The sequence below is a fragment of the Argiope bruennichi genome, chromosome 2 (assembly GCF_947563725.1).
Source record: "Argiope bruennichi chromosome 2, qqArgBrue1.1, whole genome shotgun sequence".
Lineage (NCBI taxonomy): Eukaryota > Metazoa > Arthropoda > Arachnida > Araneae > Araneidae > Argiope > Argiope bruennichi.
The window spans coordinates 115625736-115651573 of record NC_079152.1 but is presented as its reverse complement, the minus strand read 5'-3'; the positions used below and the strand labels follow the sequence as shown (position 1 = coordinate 115651573).

Sequence of the window (25838 nt, the reverse complement as noted above, 5' to 3'; positions counted from 1 at the left end):
TCTTAAAAAAATGTGAAAGTGATAAAGATTTTTATCCCTTCGTTCACAGAGTCAGCAATTTAGTTTAGCGCGTGTTAGAAATAACTAAATAAAAAGTGGGAATCAAGAAATAAGAGAATATTTTAGAATGCAGTTAATATGGACTAATTTAAGATAAAAATTATTTAAGATTTAAATTAAAATTAAGAGATATCATTTATGTTTTATTTTCATCAGTATTTCATTGGCATTGTAACAAGCTAATTTGAAATTTATTTACGTGTGCGATTCTTATTAAGGATGATGCTTTCTTTCCATTCAGCCCTTCAGTACTTGTAACAGCTTCTCTTCCAACAAGCGTTTTTGTGTAAGATGATTAGACGCTTTTCAGCAGTCATATTTTTGGTAATACGCAATTTCGTTAAATAAATAAATATATATATATATTTAAATTTCTTAGTTTGAAATAGTTTTTTTGTATATGTTTTTCTTTATAACTAACGATTATTTGTTTTAACTGAGTGGCATTATGATTCGTTTTGTATTATGTTTGTGTATTATGATTCGGGGGCAATGTGCACGAATTCTGCCATCATGAATAAGTGTTGTAGGTGTTATAGTGCTCTTCTCGTTCGTTTGGAATGCATTTTGTTTCATTGAATTTCACTTTAACTATTGGATTCCAGTCTCTCATAATTACTCCCGTCCAGAGGAAATTGAGGTAGGAGTAAACGTTTTAATTAATTTGATTTTCCGCCAATAAAGTATTATTAGTAGACATAAAGTTAAGAGGCACGTGCCTGTGAGACGGTAATTTAAAATATTTAGTAAATGTTTTAATACCAGACGACGAAGAATGGCGGCGATTTTCCAAGAATGGAGAATAAACGATTAGGGTACAATAACTATCAGTTATGAGAGGGAAATAAATCCCAGAATGCTCTGAATTGGTTTCACTTCACTAACAAGTTTGAGAATATATAAATGCAATGCTTTTATATAATTCCAATTCTCCAAATATAAATATAAATAAATACATATATAAAGAAAAACTAATATCCTTTAAGCATTGTTTCCTGTTCATAATCTAAAGGAATTCTCTAATATCCTTTCATTGTTAATGTGATCTTTGGTATTGAATCGTTTTATATTTCTTTCAATTTCGAGATACTAATCTTTCGCATCGAAAACATCAGCTTCTACTTAAAAACATTTTATCTGCAACGATTTATACAAAATATGATAGAAATAAGCAGTTTTCTTCAACATCCAAAATACATTCACACCCAGCTGCATCAAATAACATAAGTGATAGCATCGAACACATTACAATCACACCTACAATAGCGTATCACATAAAGAGACATTTTGTACCATTTCCTCTTATTCTGGTGTGGGCTTTTAAGTAAGGTCCCGGGTTCCCACCCCACAATGCTTTCTATTCGCGAAAGAAAAGTGGTTTTCTTCTTATTTTTGTTTTTCTGCGGCCTACGATGTGACCTACTTGAACAAGAGGTCTCCCTCCCTCCACACCCAGCACTGGAGGCGAAATCTATTGCATCCCGTTTTTACCCTAAATTGCGGTCATGACGGCTGTCTGGTTGGTAAACAACGGAGATATGACAGCGGAACTTTTCGCTTTATTTCCGTGGGTGAGAGAAATGGGCATCGAGCATTTCGAGAGGCACTCAAGGTGATTAAGGAAAAGGGGTGGGGAGAGGCACTGTTGGAATCTTTCGCTAGTGCGGTAAATTATTCGTAGAATTAGGTGTAATTGTGGACATTCTATGATTTTGAGGTTGAAGAAAGTGAGGTCTGTTTAAGTACATCTTTTCTCATCATCTCTGGTATATGAAATATATAAAGATAAAGCACTGTAATCGTCAAAAATATTCGAAATCGAAATTTTGTCGAATTTCTATGCTTTATACCTCCTTGATCTGAAAAATACATTTTTTGAATTATGTCTGTCTGTCACTTTGTTTGTCTTACAACAACTTTTAAAAAAAAACTTTGCGGCAGACGGATGGAATTTGGTATATAAACTTTACAAATTCTGAAAAAATAAAATAAAAAAATAAATATAAATAAAAATAATTCTGAACAAAAGCCATTGACAAGCAATCTGTCTATCCAGCTATCTGAATACAAGTGAATGCAATTACTCGGAAACGTAAAAAGCTAGATAAATTAAATTTGGTACACAAATTAAGCATCTGTAATCTAGATCCGCATTAGATTTGAAATCAGATCCGTCATGTAGATGTCAGTCTGTCGGTATGTACTTTCACATGCATGTAAATGCGATCATTCAAAAATGCAATGATATAAATCAATGAAATTTGATATGTGATTCTTGTGATGACAATTGTATATCTATGTCAAATGGTGGCTACAATCGGTTGCAAAAAAAGACAGCTAATTTACTTATTTGATTTCATGATATTTGCGCATTAACAGTATGGCAAGCGATTAATCGTCAAAGACCGCATGCTAAGGTTCAAGTCAAAGATCGACATTTGTAACTGTGATGCCAATTAATAAAGTATTTGTTTTAATTACCGTATTTACTATATTATGACGTACACAACTCTTATGTGTGGAAATGAAAATCTGCGTACTTCTTTTGTTCACAGCCTTACCCATTATCTTTCATTTTATGAGCAGAGGAAAGGGGGGGGGAGGATTAACAACCTTATTAAAGAATGGTATTAAAGGTATGGAATAATCATCAGTGTTTAGAAGCAGATTTATCAGAATTTCAACATTTTAACTCCTTCTTACCTAACGAAAAATATGAACGATAGAATCTTTTTATATTTAAAATCTGTAATCAAATCTAAGAAGCAATTAATTTCATGAACAAATATCTATTAGGCACTCATAAGTATTTCAGATATCTTTCATTTCCTTACATGAATTGACAGAGCAAGAAATGTCCAAAAAGTGATGCATTGTCTAATTTGAAGATTAAATAAATCCACAGATCATGGGGTTAAAAGCTTTCAGAATGGAATTCTTTAACTTTGGACCTCCATCTTAAGTTGTATTAGAGGATAGTAAAAATAACGATGATGTGAAATAGATGACTGAGGTGAAGTACCTGAGATCCATATTAGGCAATAAGCTTACATTCCACCAAAACATCAAAGAAAGGCCAAGATCAGCATTCATATTAGCATAAACAATTGTATTACGATATGGCCACTATGTTTCTTAATAATTCATCCCCAGACAATATCGCAAAGGCATCAAAACGATGTTTTTGGAGATTTTGTTCTAATAGGAATATGCCTCCGTCTTACTGGAGAATAATCGAAATTCTCTTTAAATAATAAAATCCTCTTTTTAGACAAAGACTTATTTTAATACATGCAGCTACAGTGTGAAAAGTTGCTACACTCACCAATTAAAAAAAAAATCACAGAAAGCAGAAAATCAAGAACTATGAGAAATGGCTGAGAGTTCTTCAGGAATGATGACATTTATTCTAATTTGTGAGTCGGAACAGTCGATGATTTTATCATTCACCACTCAAGGAAATTCTTTAACATTTTATCAAATGTAATTGATCGGGTTCATAATATTTCAATAAGTTCTTTTAGTTCAAGTGCATTAGTTTAATTCTCCAATATTAGTAAATGAAATTAATACAAAAATCTGTCTATTTGAAACATCGCATTAAGACTTCAAAAATAAAATTTTTTAATTAATATTTTTTTTAGCTCATTATATGTAAATAATTCGTTTTGTTTACCTGCTTATATGAACAATTGGAGTCATTAAAAATTTTTGCTTTCCCAATGTCAGAGATTTTAAACTTTAAATAGTGCTCAGAACTGGTTTACAACGCAATATTAACTCTCTTTCTTGTCTATTTGACTTTTCGGTATAAATTTTGCAATTGGTTAAAAAAATTCTATTCACAATAAATGGCACCATTCTAAACCGTTAGTTCAACATTAAGTTAATTTAAAATCAATTCAAAATTCCACACAAAAGACTAAAAAGAAAAAAAAATCCAATTAATCAGATGAATTTTTTAAAAATATACCACATTTTTAAAACGGACTAAAAAGCATGAAATAATTTCTCCTAGCTCCATACAGATTTATAACTCCATACATAATAATTTGGTAATTTTTTCAATTTTTAGTTCGTTTTAAAAAATGCGATAAGTTAGATTTTAAAAAAATTAAATAATTATTTCTTTCTCCCTATTATTGTTAATTAGGAAGTAATAGTCATTTGTAATCGATGCAATTGTTTTCAATAATATTTTACTAGCGGTGTATCCATGGTCATTTCTACTTCCTCGCATATAAAGAGAACCACGTTATAGCTCAAAAACGGGAGAATTTAAACGTTTGGAATTTGGTATGTGATTTTATGTATACAATTGTAGCTTTTTTTAAAAAATTTTTTGTCAAATTTTTGCTTTAGTCGGCCAGGAAAAAAAGCTTTCAAAATACACATTCAGTTTTGGTCTTCGGCTGTGCATTGATCGCATCCCAGCGATTAATCGCCAAAGATAGCACTCTAATAAGCTCCTTCCCTAACTATTGTTCTCCATTATCATATAGTTAATAATTTATTAAATAGTATGCCAGAAAGTTTCAGGTAACCAGCCATCTGGTTTACATTCATATGCAGCGAATAATCTACACTGGAAAAGCAACAATGACTAAATGCACTCATCCCTTAGAAGTTGTTAATCGCGCAACATTTTACAAATACTAATCTAATCCAGTGCATCAAAGAAGAAGCACTGACCGTGCTGAGATTTGTAGCCCTTACGCATCGCGCAACCCAGCCGGCCGTAAATGAAGATTTTATCTCAACTAACGCATAACAGTAATAGAAGGTGGACAACGATTTCGGATTTCTTGTTTCCGCGAACATTCATTACGGTCCAGCGTGGCGACACAATTTTCCGCCTGGGGGCTTTCAAGGGTAGTCGAACCGCGAAAACATACGAATGAATCTCTTCTGTGGCCAACAGAAATTCCAAATCACTGACTATTTATTGATTATTCATTGGAGAGCAGAGGATTTCGGAGGTTATTCTTTTCTTTCCTGGTCGTTGCTTATGTTTGTGGTTTTTTGTTGGACATGACTATACTTCGTGTTGGGTGGCTCATATTTTATTACGAGAGAGAATTCGAAATTTTTTCCCCAATAATTATGCAAGTTTTATTTTAATTAATGCTTTACATCCCAATACACGCCAACATTGGTTACGTAGTCATCCTAAGTTCTTCTTACAAATATATTATATATAACGAATATCCAGAAATTATTGAAGAACAGATATTTTCAAATAATTTTATTTAATTAAAACATTACTCAAATAATTTTATTTAATTAAAACATTACTCAAATAATTTAATGTGCATTTATTATTGTCTAAATATCTACAGGAAATACTTAAAATAAATCACACAATAAGATTTTGTTGATCAAACGAATTAAAACTATTTGTCAGACATTTACAATTTTTTTCATTAAGCACTTGCACTCATTAAAATCATCATTACTCAGTTTAATACCATAACAAAACTCCATATTCATTTTTGTAATCAGGAGCGACTATAGTGTTTTTGTAATGCTGGAACAAGATTCTGATTTTATTTTTTTTTTAATCATGTTAAATTTTTCTCACTAATCAGTAGCATGGCTGTGAGCGTGGATTCGGGAAGACGGTATTTTCAATAGTTTTCCGTAATTCTTCACTATATAACCGTAACTGCGCAGTTTTCACCTAATTTCCGTGTCTGTTGGAGGGTATGTCATAATGCACGAAAAACAACCGATAAGATATCAATACATTTGAGACTTTTGGAAAATAGTAAATACAGTAATCATCAAAAACTCCATTCAGTCAGAGGAAAGAAGTTAAAAAAGAAATCAAGAATTAAGAGATTACGCAGAAATTTACTCCAGCGCTAAAATAGGCTTAACCTTCGTCAGATAGGTAATCGCTATGACATACCAAGTGAAATTTGGCGATGAATTTAATTGAATATTGGTGATGTTAAATCAGACAATACGATTTTATATAGAAAAATTTGCATTTAAAGACATTATACAATATTGATAAGACGTTTTATGATATCATACAATACTGTTAAGAAATTTTGCACTATTGTACAATACAGTGAAAATAATTATGATAATTTCTAACATTAATAAAATATCGTGTAGTTTTGTGCAATGTTATGAAAATTGAACAATAACGGAAAATTATTGCAGTTATCTTTGTGCTAAGGAGCGAAAAGAATGAAGTTTTAGAATTTTGTTTTAAATTCCAATATTTCTAAATTCAGAAATTTAGTATTTTCAGAATAAAATAAAACAGCCTGTATTTTTATTAAATCAATTGGCAAGTATAGAAGGCGGAACGATTTGACTTTGAAATTTGAAAATCTCGTCTGATTTAGTCTGGTTCTCCATGAGTAATATCCATGAGTTTTCAATAATCTAGAAATAATCTTATATAAAATAACAGCTTATAATAATTACACAATGATTCACTTTCGTTCCTTATTATGGTTAGAAAATCTTATGTCCTTTCTTATCTTTCAGGCAATTTAATTATGATAATTGGTATTCCGATATTTAATAAATGCAGGTAAAGAATAAGAAATAAAGAAAAATAAGGAAAAATTATGAATGTTAAAAAAAAAGTTAATAGGGTCTAAGCTGATTCATATAAAATTCCACTTCAAAAATATACAAACTAATGTTTGAAATAAATTGTTTCTTGTTTTCATATTTATTTTTCGAAAAGAAAATTTGCTATTAAGTTTTTCTAATAAACTCTTTAAAAAGGAATATTTCAGATTTCATTCAGTTTAAAAAAATATTTCAGATTTTTAAAACGGATTAGAAAAAATTGTTCATTTTTTTGTTTATAAGACAATTATTTTCGATTTTATTTTAATTAATGTAAATCATTTTGACGTGCCTTTATTTTAGAGGAAAAAAATAAAATGCTAAATAATTTTGGGAACAAAATAAATAAGATGGAATTGCGGTTTGCATATTAGTAAAACAAAACTATAAATCAGAATATTCTAAATCGTTTCGCTAACTTATATAATTGTACTATGATATCAAACTCTGTTTTTTCGTTTTAAATACACATCTTCAGTGCTCTATAAAAATGTTGCATGTCACATTTATTAAATCATTTTATTGGTGTAAAATTCTGTTATTAATTATATGCATCTACTCTCAAATTGTTATTAAGTGTTAACGAAGTTGTCATAAAATACCATAAGTCATTACTGGTTCTGCATATTTTACTGTAAATGGTTTTTGATTTAACAACAATATGACTTCAATAGATTCGTGTATTCATGTGAGGGAAAAAAGCAATATTTGATTTTCATATCAATAATGGTAAGTTTTGTTCTAAAAAAAATTAATATTTTACTATGCAAACATTTTCTTTTATTACGATAAAGAAATTATTTTTTAAAAATTACTATCAATAATCAGTTATGAATAGTCAATAATCCTAAATTAGCTCATAAGCTATAGTTATCTTCTTTTGTGGATACATAAACTGCTTAATCTGACGATAGTTTGTAATGAATCCGAATCATGGAAAATTACATAAAAAAATTACACGTAAATTATTATTATATCTAGCTTATTATCTAAAATTCACATCATTCACAGATGAATTATGAATGTTATTAATGAATGAAAAAATACTTAATGATCAAAAACATTTTATATGTCCGATTAGCTCTGAATTGATTAAAACCTATGGCATTAGGCATTAACAAACAGTAAATTCATTTTAAGGAAATCCATCGAAGTGACATTATAGTCACGTTCTGTATAACGCTGACTGCACATGTCAGATAACGCAATGCTATGAAATCTTACTCCAAGATTTCAGTAGATCCAAAATTCAAATTCAAATACATTTGCTATATATCACAAAACAAAGAGTTATTAGATCGTTGAATCGGAAAGAAAGTGATAAGAATATACAATACCTGTCATATTATAATTATTTAAACCATTTCATAAATTCTCAGAACATTTATTAAATTACAAAATACTGATTTTGATTACAGTCTAATATATGCGAAAATTCATGATTCTCTATAATGAGTAGAGTTGGAAAATACATAATTTTCATTGCCAGTTTTTAAATTCATGATTATCATTACATTGAAAAATTTTGAAAATCTTTTCTTATACAGTGTTTAGGATTAATAACGAAAACTCTTTCTTTCCTTAAAAGCGAGTCATCAAATTAATGTTAAACTGACTTAATTTAAGCCCTAAGAAATAATAGATTTCAAGAACAAAAATTATGATAAAAAATGAATAAATGAAAAAAAATTTGCTAAGATTGCGCGCTCCTGGCTGCCATAAAACATGAGTACCAGTTCTTTACCGAGATAATTATATGCTTATGTTTCGTGTTCGCAGCTGGCAATGAATTAAATGTTAAACAAAATGCGAAAGAACTCCCTGATGTGATCGAATAAGGTCCTTAAGTAGTATTAATCTTCAAGGGATATTAGAAATGGAGAAGGGGAATGGAGCTGTAAAAACAGAGTGTCGTTTAAACGAAATATTAGTTTTGGTAAAAAGCTTTGATTATCTTTGAAGAATGTCAATTAATTTTTATTTTTCAGGCCAACATTTAGGATTAAAAATGTAATAAAAATGTTTCAACTTTCTTTTTACTTTCTTAAATATGAAGAGAAAGTATTGTAACCATCATAATAATTTGACCATGAGATTTTGACTGATCATACTTCTTCACATTTCATACTTTTTCGAGTTTAAAAGGCTTAAGGATTTTAAAACCCATAAAATGGTATTACTCCCCAATTAGTGCATTGAATTCAATAAAAAATATTTTACGATTATAAACTGATGCTTTGAATGGAATGAAACGTTCCAGAAAGAAAACAACAAAACAGTTGTTTTAAATACTATGCTTTATACAGCAGCAGAGAATTCTTGATTGTGCTTTATTTGTAACATTTTTGTTACTTGTAACGAGACAAACTCAAAGTTTAACTCTTATCTATTTTATCATAGCAGAACAAATTTCAAGTCGATTTTCTTAGCCTAAAATTCGGTTCAAATATCACGCAGAATATCAGATAAGATAAGATTTCTTTCTAAATCAAAAAATATTTCGATAAAGACTCTGAGCTGTATTTTACTTTTAAAAAATAGTCTTTTAAAAAAATGTAGTCGTCCAAATTTGTAATATAGAATCTTTAAATTTTGAAAGACTAAAAAGTAATTCATCGTCCAGCAATCTATTCATTTACTTAAACAAATATTTAATAGAACAGGCCATTTAAGAAATATTATGATATATACATTGAATGAGATATTTTATAAAGAAGTTTTAGTGTCATATTATAACGTTTTATAATATTAACGGATTGAAAAAAAACTGGTAAATTTAATTTAAAATCCAGGTATTCTCAGCTAATGTGTCTTAAGTTATTGTTCATCACTGATTTTTACATTACACTTAGATTTAGTCAACCTGGTAATATTTTCTATAAAACATGATTATTTTGAATAAATTTTTTCTCCTCTATTATTTAATGCATAACATAAAATGTGCATCAAAGCGTAATTTATTTATTATTGAAAATATTCTTTCGTCAGTTTTAATAACAACCGATATAAAAACAATATAAAAAATTATTTGACCCTATACTGGAAATTTCAACTGGCTGAAACTGTCAATAAATTCGTAATCTACTTCATAAGAGCAGAAATGAACTCAGAAATGAGGAAACAGCAAAATTTTTTCATTACATAACAAACTGAACAGATACTAAACAGAAAGTTAATGTTATCAATTAGTTCAGATAAAGATAGCATAGCTAAGATAAAAAGTTTTTGCTCTTTCCATAGATTTAGTTTAGTTTAGTTATATTAATGTCCCGTTGTAAAGCAACACTAGGGCTATTTTGGGACGGACCTCGTCATTTTGAACCGCGGTCAGATGACGAAGACGACACCTGAGCTGGCACCCCCCGCTCTTTCCATAGAAACACAATTTTAGTTGGAGAGGAAAGTGACCATAGCTTCAAGTTTCCATTCAAAGGTAAATAATAAAAAATTCATAAATAACATTCATAAAATTCATAAAAAATTCATAACAACTTTTATTTTTTAAATGCATTATTAAAATAATTCAAAATAAGTTTATTTCACTGGAATATTCCAATTGTTTTAACATTACAACTTAGTCGTCACGGGAGCATTAAAAAAGACAATTTGATCACTAAATTATTAGAAATTTCATTTCGCAGTGTGTATCAGTTGATTAGATATAAAATGATTTAATATTACAATGACTTAAAAATCTTGTTTCATGGCAAACACAGGAAATGGATTGTTAATAAAGGCAATTGTTTTAATATTACAACTGCAATAGTAATTATTTTAGAACTACAATTACAACTGCATTACCATGGAAGCATTAAAAGAACAAGACGATGGCTAAATTATTGAAAATTTCATTTCGTAATTTGTATCAGTTGAACATTTATAATATTATATAAGATTAGAATGATTTAGTAATTTTGTTTTGTGTGAAATATAGAAAGTGGAATGTTAATAATAAAGTTTCGAAAAAAAAATTTCAAATATCTTTGGGGGGAATTATGTAACATCATTCCTGATGAATAATTATTTATATGAAATGTGCAGAAGTAACTGTGTTGTCAAGTGATATGACTCCTTAAGCAATCAATGTAATCTCTAATCCTTTTTTCATTATTCAGAATAATAATTTTCCTTCTAATCTTAAAAATAGAAGATAATTCCCTACATCTAATCTAAACAAACACAGTTTTAAAACTTTCATCTTCGTAATGTTATACATTTATATTTAGAACACACACCGTTACGTTATAATCGGGTTTAATATCTATTTTCGAAATGACCGTCAAAAGTTCGGCCCACTTAGATACAACTGCTCTGTTCAGCAGAGGAAAAGGAAGAGGGTCACGTGATGTGGAGAGGACGGAAAGACGGATGGGAAAATAGCTAGCCTTCCCCTTTCCGATGTATTCGAAATATATTTAGTCTTCGGTTTACTTTCAAAATTTTGTCAGTATTACTCATCCAACTGGGACTCGCTGAATTTGAAAGAACCAGAACATTTCAGAGGTATCTGGCACCTCCTTTGTGCCTGAAAATATGGTATATATTAAAAAATATTGAAGATTAATGGATAAAATAAAAAATATCGTTAATAAAATAAGTAATTTACTAATTAATTAAGTAAAATTATTTTCACCCGTAACCAAATAAGTGATAGTGACAAAATATTTGGATTCCATTTAATCAAAAATTCTGACTAACAAAAAAAAATCATTTTATATAAAATAAAATAACAAATGATGCATAACAAAATAAGTGATTTTGATGAAAGTAATGTTATACTGTAGAAAAAAACTAGCAAACTGAAGCAATTGAAACACCTGTATTATTTTTCTAATTAACAGAGCAAAAGTTCATAGTGAGATATAGCATGTCTCATACATTTATTTGGAAGAAACTTTTGCCAGGGCAAAATTTTACTTGAAATGAAATTACTTTATATTTTGAATTGTGTTTAAGCCTCCAACTTTCTTTATTGAAACTTAATTTTTATTACTTGCAAATGCATACCATAAATTTGAGCAAAACTAATTTTGAAATGCATACTAAAAACTCGAATAAAAATGAAAAACTAATTTTGAAATGTACACGATAAGTTTGAGTAAAAATGTTTTAGAACTTACTTCAGCTGTAATTTCAAACAGCTGGAGTAATACTTTTTCAAAATTTGAAATTTAATATCTAATTTGTGTTAATTAATTATTTGTGTCTAAATGGTTTTGAAAATTTTCTTATAAAACTTTTACTAATGCCTCGAAATTAACAATAGTTTAGAGAAACGAAAATCCTATTTATTCTGAATCAAACTGAGAATATAAATGCATACGGATTTTAATCATTTAGATAGAATAGTTATAAAAATAACTGTTTGGACGGAAAGTATGTTACAAAGAAAAGAGTTTCGATACAAATAGATGCAAAATAACAAAATAAAATAAAACTATCCCACAAACAGAGCTACTTCGATGTTTATGGCTTCAAAAAATATAATACTGTTGTCTGGTGATCCAAAGATTTTTTTTGAGATAAAACCTCTTCGAAAAAACTAATTCATTTGTTTAATTTCTTACCTTTTAGCTAGAATACTTTCATCGTTAGAGTCCAATGGTTCCAAAATTTGCAACTTTTTTAAGAAATGACCAAACCTTCTTTAAAGAAAGGGGAAAAAACCCCACTTAAATTCGAATAAATCGAATCATTACTAGACTATTACATTTATATGAATGTTTGAGTACTGAAGAATTCTCACTGCCTTACGTGTCTGCCCTGATTTACAAATAATTTTGTAATATATTAGATGTGACAACAGCTATTTTCCACAATAACTTATAAATCTTAATCATTTATGGCAGGAGATAAAATTGTATCAAAGATCTTCTTGGGCATTCATTTAAAAAAAACAACAACAATAGACAATTAAATGTTTTTTACTTTTATTTAATCCATTTGCAAGAATTAAAAAAAGACTTTTTTAACAAATTAAGTTTTACAAAATCAGTGACGCAAAATTCTTTTTGATAATCAGCCTAAAAAGCTTTGAAATCCACTTTAAGAAGACTGTAACATTCCCCATTAATTAATCGATTCGAAATTTTATTTCGAAATTGGATAATCCTCAATAGGCAGGACTACGCTTTAAACTGTAAAATCGTCTGAAGGGGAATTATTCAATTAAACCAATTCCCAATTTCCCTTTCGTACTTGAAACCTAGTTAAAAAAATCGATTACTACCTTTTCGCGTTCTTTTAATCAAGAATTTTAAACTTGATCAGGAGCATAAAACTGTTTTATTATTCTGAAAGGAAACCAGATCCTGACAAATAACTCTAATGAAGTAATTGGAATGCGTTTTCCAGATGCTATTAGTTATGCCATGAATAAAATAAGTATCCAGAATACTTAATTATTCCCTTTATTCAATTTATTCTTATTAACATTTTAGGAATAAGGTATTTGAATTCAGATCTCTGCAGAAGAGAAAAAAATTTCTCATTTTATTCCCAATTCGACAGAGAAAATATTCAGAAAACTAAGCATCTATGACATCATGGCAGCCGAGTTCTTTGATAATTTCTCTAGCAATAGGCCTTACCCAGAATATTCCGACCCTCCTGAAGGCACACGGAAAAATCTGAATGAGCGGATCGCCGGAACAGCAAAACGGGCGGGAATTATGGTTGAGTCTTAAGGGCTATCACCAGCCACGGTACAACCATTCCTGTGAGAAGTACTTCCTGTCATCGATAGCAGATAGATGACCCCCACCATTTCTGTACCCATTAGGATGGCGAGAACCAACCACCATACCGGAAGCATCTCGTCCTCATTTCTCAAGTGCTACTCGCGGTGGGTAACTCTAGAAATAGACCATTAATGAAGACATTGAATGGGCATGGTGAAGTTACTTCTTCATGAGAAGATCTTTAACTTTGGTCAATAGAGAAAGTCTACAACAAAATAATCGCAACTGTTTTGACTTCATGTCTTTTTCTTCCGTTAATAAGGTTGATTGTCAAGATAAATTGATTAAGTGGCTTAAAACAATAAATATTTTATAAGCATCTAATGCAGAGAAATTATGCAGAAAGTTTCTATTTTAAACACTTATCCATCATCGTAATTTAATAACTTGGTCACATTATGATACATTTTATGTGGAAAGTGCAAGCGGCATTACTAAACAATAGATGGCAATAATAACTGTTATAAAGTGAAAACGTCAATTAGAATAATTCATATAAGGCACAGTAGAAATTTCAAAGATAAAACTTTAAAGAATATTCATATGTTTAGTTCGATACTTTGTGGCTTGATAAAGTTTTAGGAATGTATCGTCTATCTTTACTTTATTTTTGAAATTAAATTATAAATTATATGACAGTAATATATACAGACAAAAAAAATATTTAATATTGGCACAAAATGCATGTGCGTGAATCCAGTAATTAAAAAAGTAATAAATATAACAGTAAAATAGATTTAAAAATTGTTGAAATTCGAAAACAAAACTTCTATGGAAGCAAAATCAAAGACTATGAGACTAAAAATCATTTTTTAAAATAATATAAAATTGGGTTTTATGTAGTAATATAATCCAAATATATTGATGAAAAACGCTGAAAATTTGATAAACTAATTCTTAAATAAAAATCTAAGCAATTATAAATTTGGTAGCTTTGGTTTTAGCTGTATTTTAGAGCCTTTAGAACTATTTTTTTTTTCATCATGCAGTTTTATCATTTTTAGGGCTACATTATTGATGCATGTCGCATAGAACAATTTATAAACAGTGTATCAGTCTGTAAACGCTATCATGTTAAAAATAATTGTTTTGGAATACTTTTTTCCCTACTTTTCCTCTTTCAATTATTTCTGCATATTCTGAAATATAAGGTTTGTCATAATGCAAAGAAGACGGATGTTGTAGTGGTACTGTATCAAATCCATACGAGTTAATGTATTAGCCGTTAGATGGGGTGGTGGTACTCCCAGTTGCTCATACGTCGTTAACGGTTTCGCATCAATATCCTCATTTCTGAAGAATTGTTTCCAGAGTTCATTGCAAGACGGATATTCCTTCAGATTTGCATAATGAGCAGCTATGCAATTTCTTCGCTCAGAAGGAGAGCATGCTTCACAAACTTATCAGTACCACGGGGGGGGGTGTAGCACCTCGTAATATTACAGATGAGAAGCTTCCGGCATGGTGGTTGGTTTTCACCACACCTGTGGGTACACGAAAAGGTGGGAGTCTGTCTCCTCCCACCGATGACGGGACCTACTTCCCATGGGAAGGGTTGTACCGTGGCCGGTGATGGCTCTTAGCACGAAACCACAGTCCCCGCCAGTGTTGCTGTTGCGGCGGTTCGGCCATTCAAGTTTTTCCGTGTGCTTTCCGGCGGGTCGGAGTAGTGAGTTTGGGATTCACAAATTTATCGCAGAATAAAAGAAGTGTACAAAAAACAGTGTTTCGCACATTGTACCATCTATCGGTGGTATCACCGTTATGAGGCGAAAAGCTTAAATATCAAGGACATACTACATCTTGCGTAGGTGAATGTTTCGATCAGCAATGTCCTGCTTTCGACTGTGGAGAAGCTCATACGGCAGAATAGTTGGATCACCCTATGTGAAATTGGTATTGAACTGTTGATAAACGAAGGATAATATATAATCCGCATCAAATATTCCTCAAAAAGTTGGTTATAGCAAAGTTTGTGCTCATTGGGTGTCTAAGCAACTGGATTAATCAGAAACCCATAAGTTTCTACACTGAAGTTATCCATTCACTTTTCACGCAAACGGATGACTTTCGAACAGTGTTTCAATGTCAGTGGAGATTATATATAATTGTACTGTTCCACAAGTATTGTTATTAAAATTTCTTTACAAATAAAAGTAGTCTCTTTTTTATACCTTATTATCTTTTCGATCATCATGGGCATACCTTATACATGACACCGAGATTTTTGTTTTCCTATGAACACTCGCTTTTTATTCCTATAGTGCACCTCCTCCTCCCAATGAATATATTTTAAATTTACCGCTATGTATTTTGCAAAAATATCACTATAATACATTTATAAAAATTAATATCATAAGATTATTCATAAAAAAAAAGGTAGCATATGAAAGCATTACAGATAAATTATCGTACAGAACTCAAATATCTGCAGTTTTATTTGTTTTTCCAATTATGAACCAATTTTAATGATTTTTTAATCTAAAAATAAATCTGCCTTAACAAACTTTCGCCACATTGGTTCTTTTTATACAAATGCATAGTTCATATGCAATACATAGTTCCTTTTAAAACTTTCATTATAAGTGGTCGGTTATTCTAACACAAAAGCTGAAGATGTATGTGAAATTTAGTTAAATTACAAACAAAATGAATACTTATGTATCTATATTTGTTTCTCATAGCATATTTCATAAAGCTGAGCCAAATAAGTTAAACTGCATGAATATGCAAGATTGGAAAATACTGCATCACTCATTATAAGCAATGATAATTCGTTTATTGCTATAAGTGAGGCAGAATACTTCTACTGTCAATGAAATGAATACAAAGTACAGGATGGATGTTCTTTTCTTTGCATTCTCAAACACTTACAAATATCACAAGTCCAATATATATATGTACATATATATTTATTTCATTGACTGAATTGAAAATTTCTAATCAACAGCTTTAGTATTAGCCACATAAAATTTAGTTTATCTATCTAGCTGTGTTTTAAAGTTATTATTAATATGTTTTCGTCAATTTATGAAAACAGACGTTCTATAGAACATCTACGTATTTTCTAGAATGCTGAGAATAAGTTGGTAATGTATGAAACAATTAAACATTTCACACATTTCCTAGGCATTCTATAGAATGTCAAGCCGGTAAAGTATGAAATATGTCACCGATTCAAGAAAGAGATACTGTTTAAAAAAATATGGAATAAATTATATTCAATGGTGAATTAAATCAACATGATAATGACAGACTTATCAAAGAGATTTTCGTTTCTGGTACCTGCTGTGTGAGTTTAAAAGACACTAATAGTGCACATGCACACACAAAGTATCGCCAAAAAATTCCTACCTTCGACGGTCTTGCTAGCAAAAATGGTGAAAATGGCATTTTGTGCCCTTTCTGTTTCCGTCAAATTAATTATTTAAATGATAGCGCTATCTTAACTTCTTTTCCTATATTGCCTAAATAGCTTTTGTTACTCTATAGACAGCCTAGATATTTTATACAATGTCTAAGGTAAGTGTATAATAATTTTCGTGTTTCATATTTAGACTAAAAATTCCTTTTATTTTATAAATTCTATATTCTGCTCGGCATACCAAGATATTCGACAGAATGCTGGTATTTTAAACATTGGAAGTAACATGCATGCAAATAGATACATCAGCAGATAGCCAAGCTTTTGAAGGTTTTTGTTGAATATCTGACCCAAATTTATCGTTTAATATTCCAAATTTTATTTATTTGAGCTCTTTTCATTTTTGAGTAAATGCGTTTACAAAACTAGTCCTTTCGGACTTAATGGGAGTTTAAAAAGTGCAATTTCATTAAAATCTGGAAGTCAAATTCTTTCAGCAATTAAAATATTTTCCCTTTATATACTTATCATACGAGAAAGCAAAAATAAAATACGAAAATCAATGCCATTTCAAGTTTTCCAAAAAATAAAAATCCATAAAATCTTTCAAATTATTGACCTAGAAAAACTTGATTATTCTGTTATTTTATGAATGAGTTAAAACTTTTGACTATCTGAACATACCGAACTACTTCATTAAACAGGTTTATGAAACGACACAGAGCAACCGCACAACACACTGGTTCCATAACTACAAAAAAAAAAAAAAAAAAAAGAGGAAAAACAAGAAATCTTTTACCAATCACATGCAACCCAGATCTAACTACACAAACGTAACGTGATATCAGGTATTATTTCCAGCCTTGTGAAATTTATTGAATCAAATAAACTTTCAAACTAAGCCTTATTGGTGGTCCCGTCTCTCCCCCATTCTTTTTCGTACTCCATATCGTTCACCCAAGGGTACGGACGGTCCTCGCGGCGAACAATTGTTAGAAGCCCAAAATCGAAAACAGCTATTTTTTTCTTCTTTTCAGGCTGTCTCCGTTCCAAATCGAAATCTCTTAGCGGAACGAAGCAAATCAATGAATTTAACCAAGATGTAGTCTAGAGAGCTCGACACTGGTGGTTTATAGATTTTCGAGAAGTCCCAAGGACAGATGCAGCAAGATCCAATACGGCTGTCATTGCATAAATGCAAATCACCCTTTGGAAGAAAGGAATATCATTCTCGTTGAAGTTTTGAGATTAAAATGAAGGAAAAGTGTTCGATACTTTTTTCTTGTTGTTGAATCATTACAGAAAAGTGCATACAGGTAAAAATTTGGAGTTTAAAGTTTTATGTAAAAATCACATTTCAAGGATTTTTTCAATGCAACTTATATTGAAAAGTTCGAAAGATTTTTCCTTTAGAATTTTCTTTTCTTTTCTTTTTTCTTTTTCTTTCTGCATAAGAGTACCACCTGTAACTTGCGGACAAAAATAACTTTATCAATGCACCATGTAATCAGATTCTCTGTCTCTGGATTGGCATAAAATGTTCTATGGAAAATACATCCTAAAAATATCGTAGTAAAATAATTAATGGCATCACTTTTTGAGTTAAGGGTTTGTAATTATGTTTTAAAAGTCCATGATTTGAAGTTTGTCAGCAATAGGATAGAAAACTGCTGTTTGCAGATTTTTTTTGACATATATTCAATTGAATTAGTGATAAATAATTTGAGTACAATAATTCAATAAAATAGAGAAATTGCCTTTTATACGTCTTACAAGAAAGTAACATAAAACGACGTATAATAGAAAATTTAACAAACAACTTCTATTATTATAATGTTTAATGCTACTGATATAAATTCATTTAAAAACATTGCCTCGTGTGGTGATTGTTCACGAGACTGATATTGAAATATTTTACTATGGTAAAAATTAAAGATGCATAACTTGATCGGTTTTGGTCGAAAAACAATAAAAATTCTTTTTAAAATATTAATGTGTAACGAATGTATGTCAGTTGTTTATTTATGGTTTGTTTTGTGGTGTTTATGGCACAATAATTCAATAAAAGAGAGTTATTTGTTTCGTTTTGTGGGGGTTTATGGTACATTTAGTTACATTGCACAAAAAATGAAGGAGAGAGTAAAACTAAATAAAACAAGAATTCCCAATTTTTAAATATAACAAACCATTTTTCCTAGGCTCCCTGAATTTTTTCAGGAGTATGATCTTTTTGAAAGAGATTTTATATATCAAAGATGCATTTTAACGAAGGAAAAAATATAATTAAAAATAATTTTACAAAACACATTTCTAATATGAGGCTTGATAAATTTTAGCCCACATTGCATTTTTGCAAATTCTGGAAAGTTACAAACATGTAAACGCAAGATCTTATTATGAATCATCAAAAGTTGCCACGCAACCATCAGTGTGGAAGCCCCTGATCTAGAAGAATGTTCTTTCAACTGTTTGTACTATGCTGTGATTATAAAATTTCACCCATATCAGAATTTTCAGGAATTCTGTAACTTCGTTGTTCTATTTGATATTTGTTTACTTTGATTGATACGGTTTTACAAGGAGAATTTCAAATTATGCCAAGATTTGCAAGATAACTGGCATCGGTGACAATTTCAGAAGACTCCAAAATCGACTAATTCCATTATACATAAGATGCCAAGATTTTATCGAACTCCATCATTAATTGTGTTCTCCATTCATTTGGCAATTTCCAGATTATGACAAGATTGCGAAACTCCATTATATATATATATGAGACACCAAGATTTCGCCAAGATGATTGCATTCCGAGGTTTCTCCGTCAATTTTCAGAGTTTGCCAAGACTGCCAATCCTATGTTGCCAATCACCAAAGCGGCGACTGTTTGAATTTTTTGGCAATTTATCACAGGGAACATAAAAATAAACATATATCGCGTATTTAATAAACATGCGATATAGCAGAAGGATAGTATAAAAATATACACTTCATAATATTAATTAATAACATAATATATATATCTATATTTGCCATAACGCCATTTTCAAGAAGTGAATGGCTATCTTAAATGATTTTTAAAAAGTAGTTATTAGAATGGATATCCAGTATATTTCTTTTTCCACATTTTCCATCGCAGAATAATATAATTCTCGTAACTCGATATATAGCAATATTTGAGATAACTTTCTAATAATAAATAGAAATTAAAACTATTATAATTATTACCATAATTCTTCCATTTTTTTCTATTTTTAAATCAGTTAGCAAAGAAATGCAAAGACATTAATTTTTTTATTAGTTTTGATAGTCTTAACGTTTGATTCTTCAATTTTTATTTCTTCTGGATTCAAACTTCAGGCAGGAATTAATATTTTTACTTGTCCTTCAATGGATCATATGTGAGTTAGAAAAGTCAATTCTCCTACCCACGAAAAAATTCCAATCGATTTTTGCAAAAATATACAAGAAAAAAGTAGATTTTCAAGAAAAGAAAGTTAGTGAAGCTACTTATAAAGCGAGAGGAATGCTAAGAGACAAGGTTCCCAGTGTTTGAAGATTTCCTCTGTCAAAGAACAAGGATCTTTGTTGTTCGAGCGCATAGAATGTTTGCACACTGGAACAAGACAGAGAGAGAGAGAAATGGAAAAAAAAAGGGTGAAAGTACCCACTAAGCAGATATCCAGACTGAATGAAGTGGGCCGCACGTCTGAAAAAGGACTGCTTTTTGGAATTGGATTTCTTCGTTTACTTGCGCGAGGAACTTTAAAGATGTGGAGGGGGAAAAAAAGACGCTGATTTTTATTCCTCGAGGTAAAACAATCGATCTTTTGCAGAAAAAGCTCTAACTTTGTTGTAGCTAAAGCGGATATGCATTTTTAGTTTAAAATGCAGCATTTATAGAGAACGAAGTAAATGCTCTTTGTGAATACCATGAATGAACTGTTTTTTGTTTGTCATTTTTCAGGTTTAATGATTAATAAAAATGATGCACTATTTTTTTAACATAAAGATCATTACAACTAAGTTACGATGAATCAGCAAAAGTATTTTTTATCAAACATTTGGATGTCGAAACGAAATGATAGAAGTGTGAATGCAGTAAATAAATTGGCATGAATTTTCAGTTTTGAACGAATATTTTCGACTTTTATTTTATATGATATTCACTGCACTAGTTTTCTTTTAGTATTATTTTCAACTCTATCCTTTTTTTTAGGATTTTATTTTCTAGCTTTTTCTTTTGGGGCATAACATTTTCTCAGATATTGGATAAAAGAATGTATTTTCTACTTTCGATTAAACTAATAATAGCTTATTTTTTAATCAAGTTTTTATTATTTTCTTTAAAAATACATCACAATAAAAATTTTCTGAATTTATAGCACATTAGTAAAAAAGTTAATAAAAAATCGATAATAAAATTTTGCCCATATAAATAAGAACGGAGATAAGTTAGAGAAAAATTAAAAAGTCAAAGCCTTATATTCAGGTTTGTTATATAATGTTCCCTAACAGTGTCTAATATTTACAGAAAACCAAAATTTTTTACGAAAGTTCTGTTGTAGACAATACCACATATGGAAAATTCCATACCGAATTTAATTGATTTAAATCATTGTATTTACATGCATGTATAAATTGCGATACACAAATAAAGTTTAAAACATTATCATACAATCCCATTTCGGAATAGGGATTTAAATCTTCTTTAATTTCTTTAAAAAAGAATTTTTATATTATTCCTTTCTTCCATATATTCTGAAATGCATATTATTAAGACATGATGTTCTTATAAATATTGAAGCCTATTGGACAATAATCTTAAAATAAAATACTTTTAACTTAACTGTTACCGTTAACTTAAAAAATACTGTTGAATATACTGACACATAGCATACCCATCTTTCTTTTCAATTTAATAAAAATAGTAAAGGAAAAGGTTCTCTCTACAACGCAGGCTGCCATCTGGGCTGTAAATATCGCCACGCTTTTCATTCTGCATAGTAGTTTGCACTTCTGTATACACATCTCGTTTGTTTTCTGTTCTTTGTTGGTAGAGTGAGAAAAGGGACAAGGAAAACAAATTTTTCTTCTTTCCTCATCGATCATGGGTGTATACTCTTGAGCAAACACTGCTACAGGATGCAATAAATCAATATATGTATATATAGATGAGCCTATACAAACATTCTTCAGAACATTCTTTAGAATTTTGTTTCTTTTTTTTTTGCATGGAATACTTGATGGTGAAAGAGGCACTCACAAATAAGACTCGTAGAAATCTTTCCCACAAATTTGTGGGGTCTTTCCCCCGTCGTTTGAATAAAAAAATATGTTAAAAATAAATGTTTCGAAGAAAACAAGTGTTATTATTGAAAACGGGAAATTTTTTTTTGTATCAAAACGTGGAGAGTAATTTTTCAGTCTAATTTTGTTTCACTCATGAAAATGCTCTAAAGATATATAGAAACTCTTTGAAATAAATGAAAAGCGGAGAATAGAATCTTAGTTTTTTTCTCCCTTGTAACAATCAGTTTGAGGCAAAAAGAAAAAAAAAAGAGGTAATTACTTTTTAGCATTGATTACATGGAATTTCCATTATAGCCACCACCTCCCCTCCCTAAAGTTTTCAGTGTTAAATTTATAACCAATAAAACTAAGAGAAACAAGATGTTTAATTGAAAAGTATCGATTATTTGAGTAAAAAAAAATCGTATTCGGTTATTTAGAATGCTTTATAAAATTATGTAAATGCAAAGGGAAAAAATCACTTATATTAATTATTGATAACCATTTATTTTTATTATGTGATGTTTATTTTCAAAACTATTATTATAAAAAAAATATGTTAAAAATAAATGTTTCGAAGAAAACAAGTATTATTATTGAAAACGGGAAAAAATTTTTTGTATAAAAACGTGGAGAGTAATTTTTCAGTCTAATTTTGTTTCACTCATGAAAAGGCTCCAAAGATATATAGAAACTCTTTGAATATAAATGAAAAGCGGAGAATAGAATCTTAGTTTTTTTCTCCCTTGTAGCAATCAGTTTGAGGCAAAAAAAAAAAAAAGAAAGAAAAAAAAAGAAGGACGAAAAAAAGAGGTAATTATTTTTTAGCATTGATTTCATGGAATTTCCATTATATCGGCCACCTTTCCCCTCCCTGAAGCCTTCAGTGTTAAATTTATCTATACTTATAATAAAGCTCAATGTGTGTGTGTGTGTGTGTGTGTGTGTGTTGGCGCTCTACAGGCCAGACCGTTTGACATACAGCTACCAAATTTGGTACATGTATACCTTGGAGGTTGGGAATGTGCACCTGGGGTTTCTTTTTTCGAATTTTTAATTAGAATTTTAATTATTAATTAAAAACTAACTTTCCCGCCAAAAAAATCTTCCATTATCCCCAGCGCCAAACGAGAAAGGCTTCAGTTTTTTTTTCTCCCAACAGTAATGAGGCTAGGGTTAAAATTTTTCGGCGGATTATTTCAATCGGTTCTGTTTATTTTCTTAATGTTTGATGCATTTAAAATTAAACATTGTTAATGAATCAATCTTTCAGATTCATTCTGAAGTACTTTTGAATTAAAATAAAACAGAATAAAGGAAATTAAAAATTTCTAATCCGCATAGCGTTACCCCAACTGGCGTAGAAAAAATCACGTATTTGCGTTACGTAACCGGCGAAGAAAATTCACGCATGCGCATTCTGTTCTGATTGTTGCCATGACAACATGTATATGCTTATAGTTTTAAGTACAACGTTTTTTAAGTAGTTTTTTAAAACCTGTTTTCAACCGTTTATTTTAAACGATTCGTTTTATTTTCTTAGTGTTTGATGCATTTAAATTTAAACATTGTTAATGAATCGATCTGCTCATAATGAATCTAAGAAAATTTTGTTGACCAACTCTTGAGATATTACATAAATTAAAAAAGATATTCTTTAGTGCCCATAAAGTTTAAACGCTGAGTGACTCTGTTTTCAGTAATCAGATTATAAAAAAAATGCTTTGTTTCAGTAAAAAATATTATTATATTAATTGAAAATAAATTCTTTCCACTTTAATTTAAAGCATAAATTCTACCGTTTTCAACCGTTTATTTTAAAAGATTCGTTTTATTTTCTTAGTATTTGATGCATTTAAATTTAAACATTGTTAATTAATCGATCTGCTCATAATGAATCTAAGAAAATTTTGTTGACCAACTCTTGAGATATTACATAAATTTAAAAAAATATTCTTTAGTACCCATAAAGTTTAAACGCTGAGTGACTCTATTTTCAGTAATCAGATTATAAAAAAATGCTTTGTTTCAGTAAAAAATATTATTATATTAATTGAAGATAAATTCTTTCCACTTTAATTTAAAGCATAAATTCTACGGGTGCTAACAGAAAATGAGAGAGATACATATTACGTTATGACTGAAGGCCTTTATAATATTATGAATGAATTATATGATAATCAAAATTTGAAGTTTTAAAATATTTTGATGAAGAAGCTATTAAAGTAGAAATTGCATAAAATATTTAATTATTAAAATTTTAACGAACATTAAGATTGGCGAACCGGCTGGTCGCCAAAGGCGGCTAGTAACCAATAAAACTAAGAGAAACAAGATGTTTAATTGAAAAGAATCGATTATTTGAATAAAAAAAATCGTATTCGGTTATTTAGAATGCTTTATAAAGTTACGTAAATGCAAAGGAAAAAAATCATTTATATTAATTATTGATAATCATTTATTTTTATTATGTGATGCTTATTTTCTAAAATATTATTACGATAAAAAAGAATCGTAATCCTAAGAAGTCATTAAAGAATCGCATATAACCGAATGCAAACGTTTTTAATTCGAAGATTGATTATGCTTTTTAAGTGGAAAATTAATTTCACCTTCTTTAAAAGTTATAATTCATACGGTAATTTATCAGAATTTAAATTCACCTTGTTACAACTTTTTTGACATAATTTAAAAATTTATTAGGAATATTATTAGAAAAGTATTATTAGGAATATTATTGTATAAGAATATTATTAGGAATATTATTAACACGGGAACGTATTAGGAATATTATTAAAACGGTTATATTGTTTCAAAGTTATCTAAATAAAAATACTTATTTGAATTTACATAGAATATAATTTCAATTAGTTTAAGAATTTTATTATACATGATTACAATTGTATCATAAACTACCGACAAAATGTGTTAATGTTTTCACCCGCAATTTTCATATTCAAGGTGAAAGAGGAGTATTTTATTTTCTTCGGCCATTTGTTCTTTGTAATATCCAATCACTTCCTGGCCTCATGTTTGCATTAAAGAGCAAGCTTTACTGCGCTCGTCTAAACTAGTTCAATTAAATTTAACTTTCCCTAAACTAGCAAATTAAAGTATCTATTCCAAATTATGATGTGGAGGTGCTCGTGACCACTTTGTCACATCGCGGAACTCCGAAACATCACGACGTTGCCGTTGCCGTTGAAATTTGGGAGATGAAAATTAATTTTTGTTACGATAAAGCGACATGGCTAATTCCAATTATATTTTTATTTTCTAAGCAAGAGAGATATGAGGAAATGAAAATTTCAATTTCTCATTTGAGCTCAAAAGCCTATTTAAGAAAGGTGACGAAGATTTTACCCTATATACCCATATACCCATATTTACCCTACCATTTACTTACCATTTACCCTATTACCCATATGCTTTGCCATTTTAAATCCCATTGAAATTACTCTAGTTATTATTTTTCCCACAGTTATGAACAAAGCGTCATTTATCCATCGATATTTATTAAAATATTTCCACTTTTTCCCCTTTTAACTTTCTCGTACATGAAGCATGCAAAATATTGTAATTGTCAAAAAATTCGATCTATAAATTTTATCGAATCCCCTCGTTTCTTTTAATATCTATGAGTACGAAAAACACATTTTTGGAATTATGTTTGTGTCTATCTGTCTGCGAGCACGATAATTCAAAACCTCTTGGAGCTAGATAGATGATATTTGACAGCTTACAGATGGTATACGAACACTACTCTCAATTCGTAGATTCCTATCTAATTT

At 29.7% G+C, this 25838-nt stretch overlaps 1 protein-coding gene across 3 annotated transcripts in view; it reads right to left on the bottom strand.

Moving 5' to 3' along the window:
• LOC129956695 (amyloid beta A4 precursor protein-binding family B member 1-interacting protein-like) overlaps positions 1-25838 on the bottom strand; it is a 336170-nt gene that overhangs the window by 283645 nt on the left and 26687 nt on the right. The gene's annotated exons all lie outside the window — the stretch shown is intronic.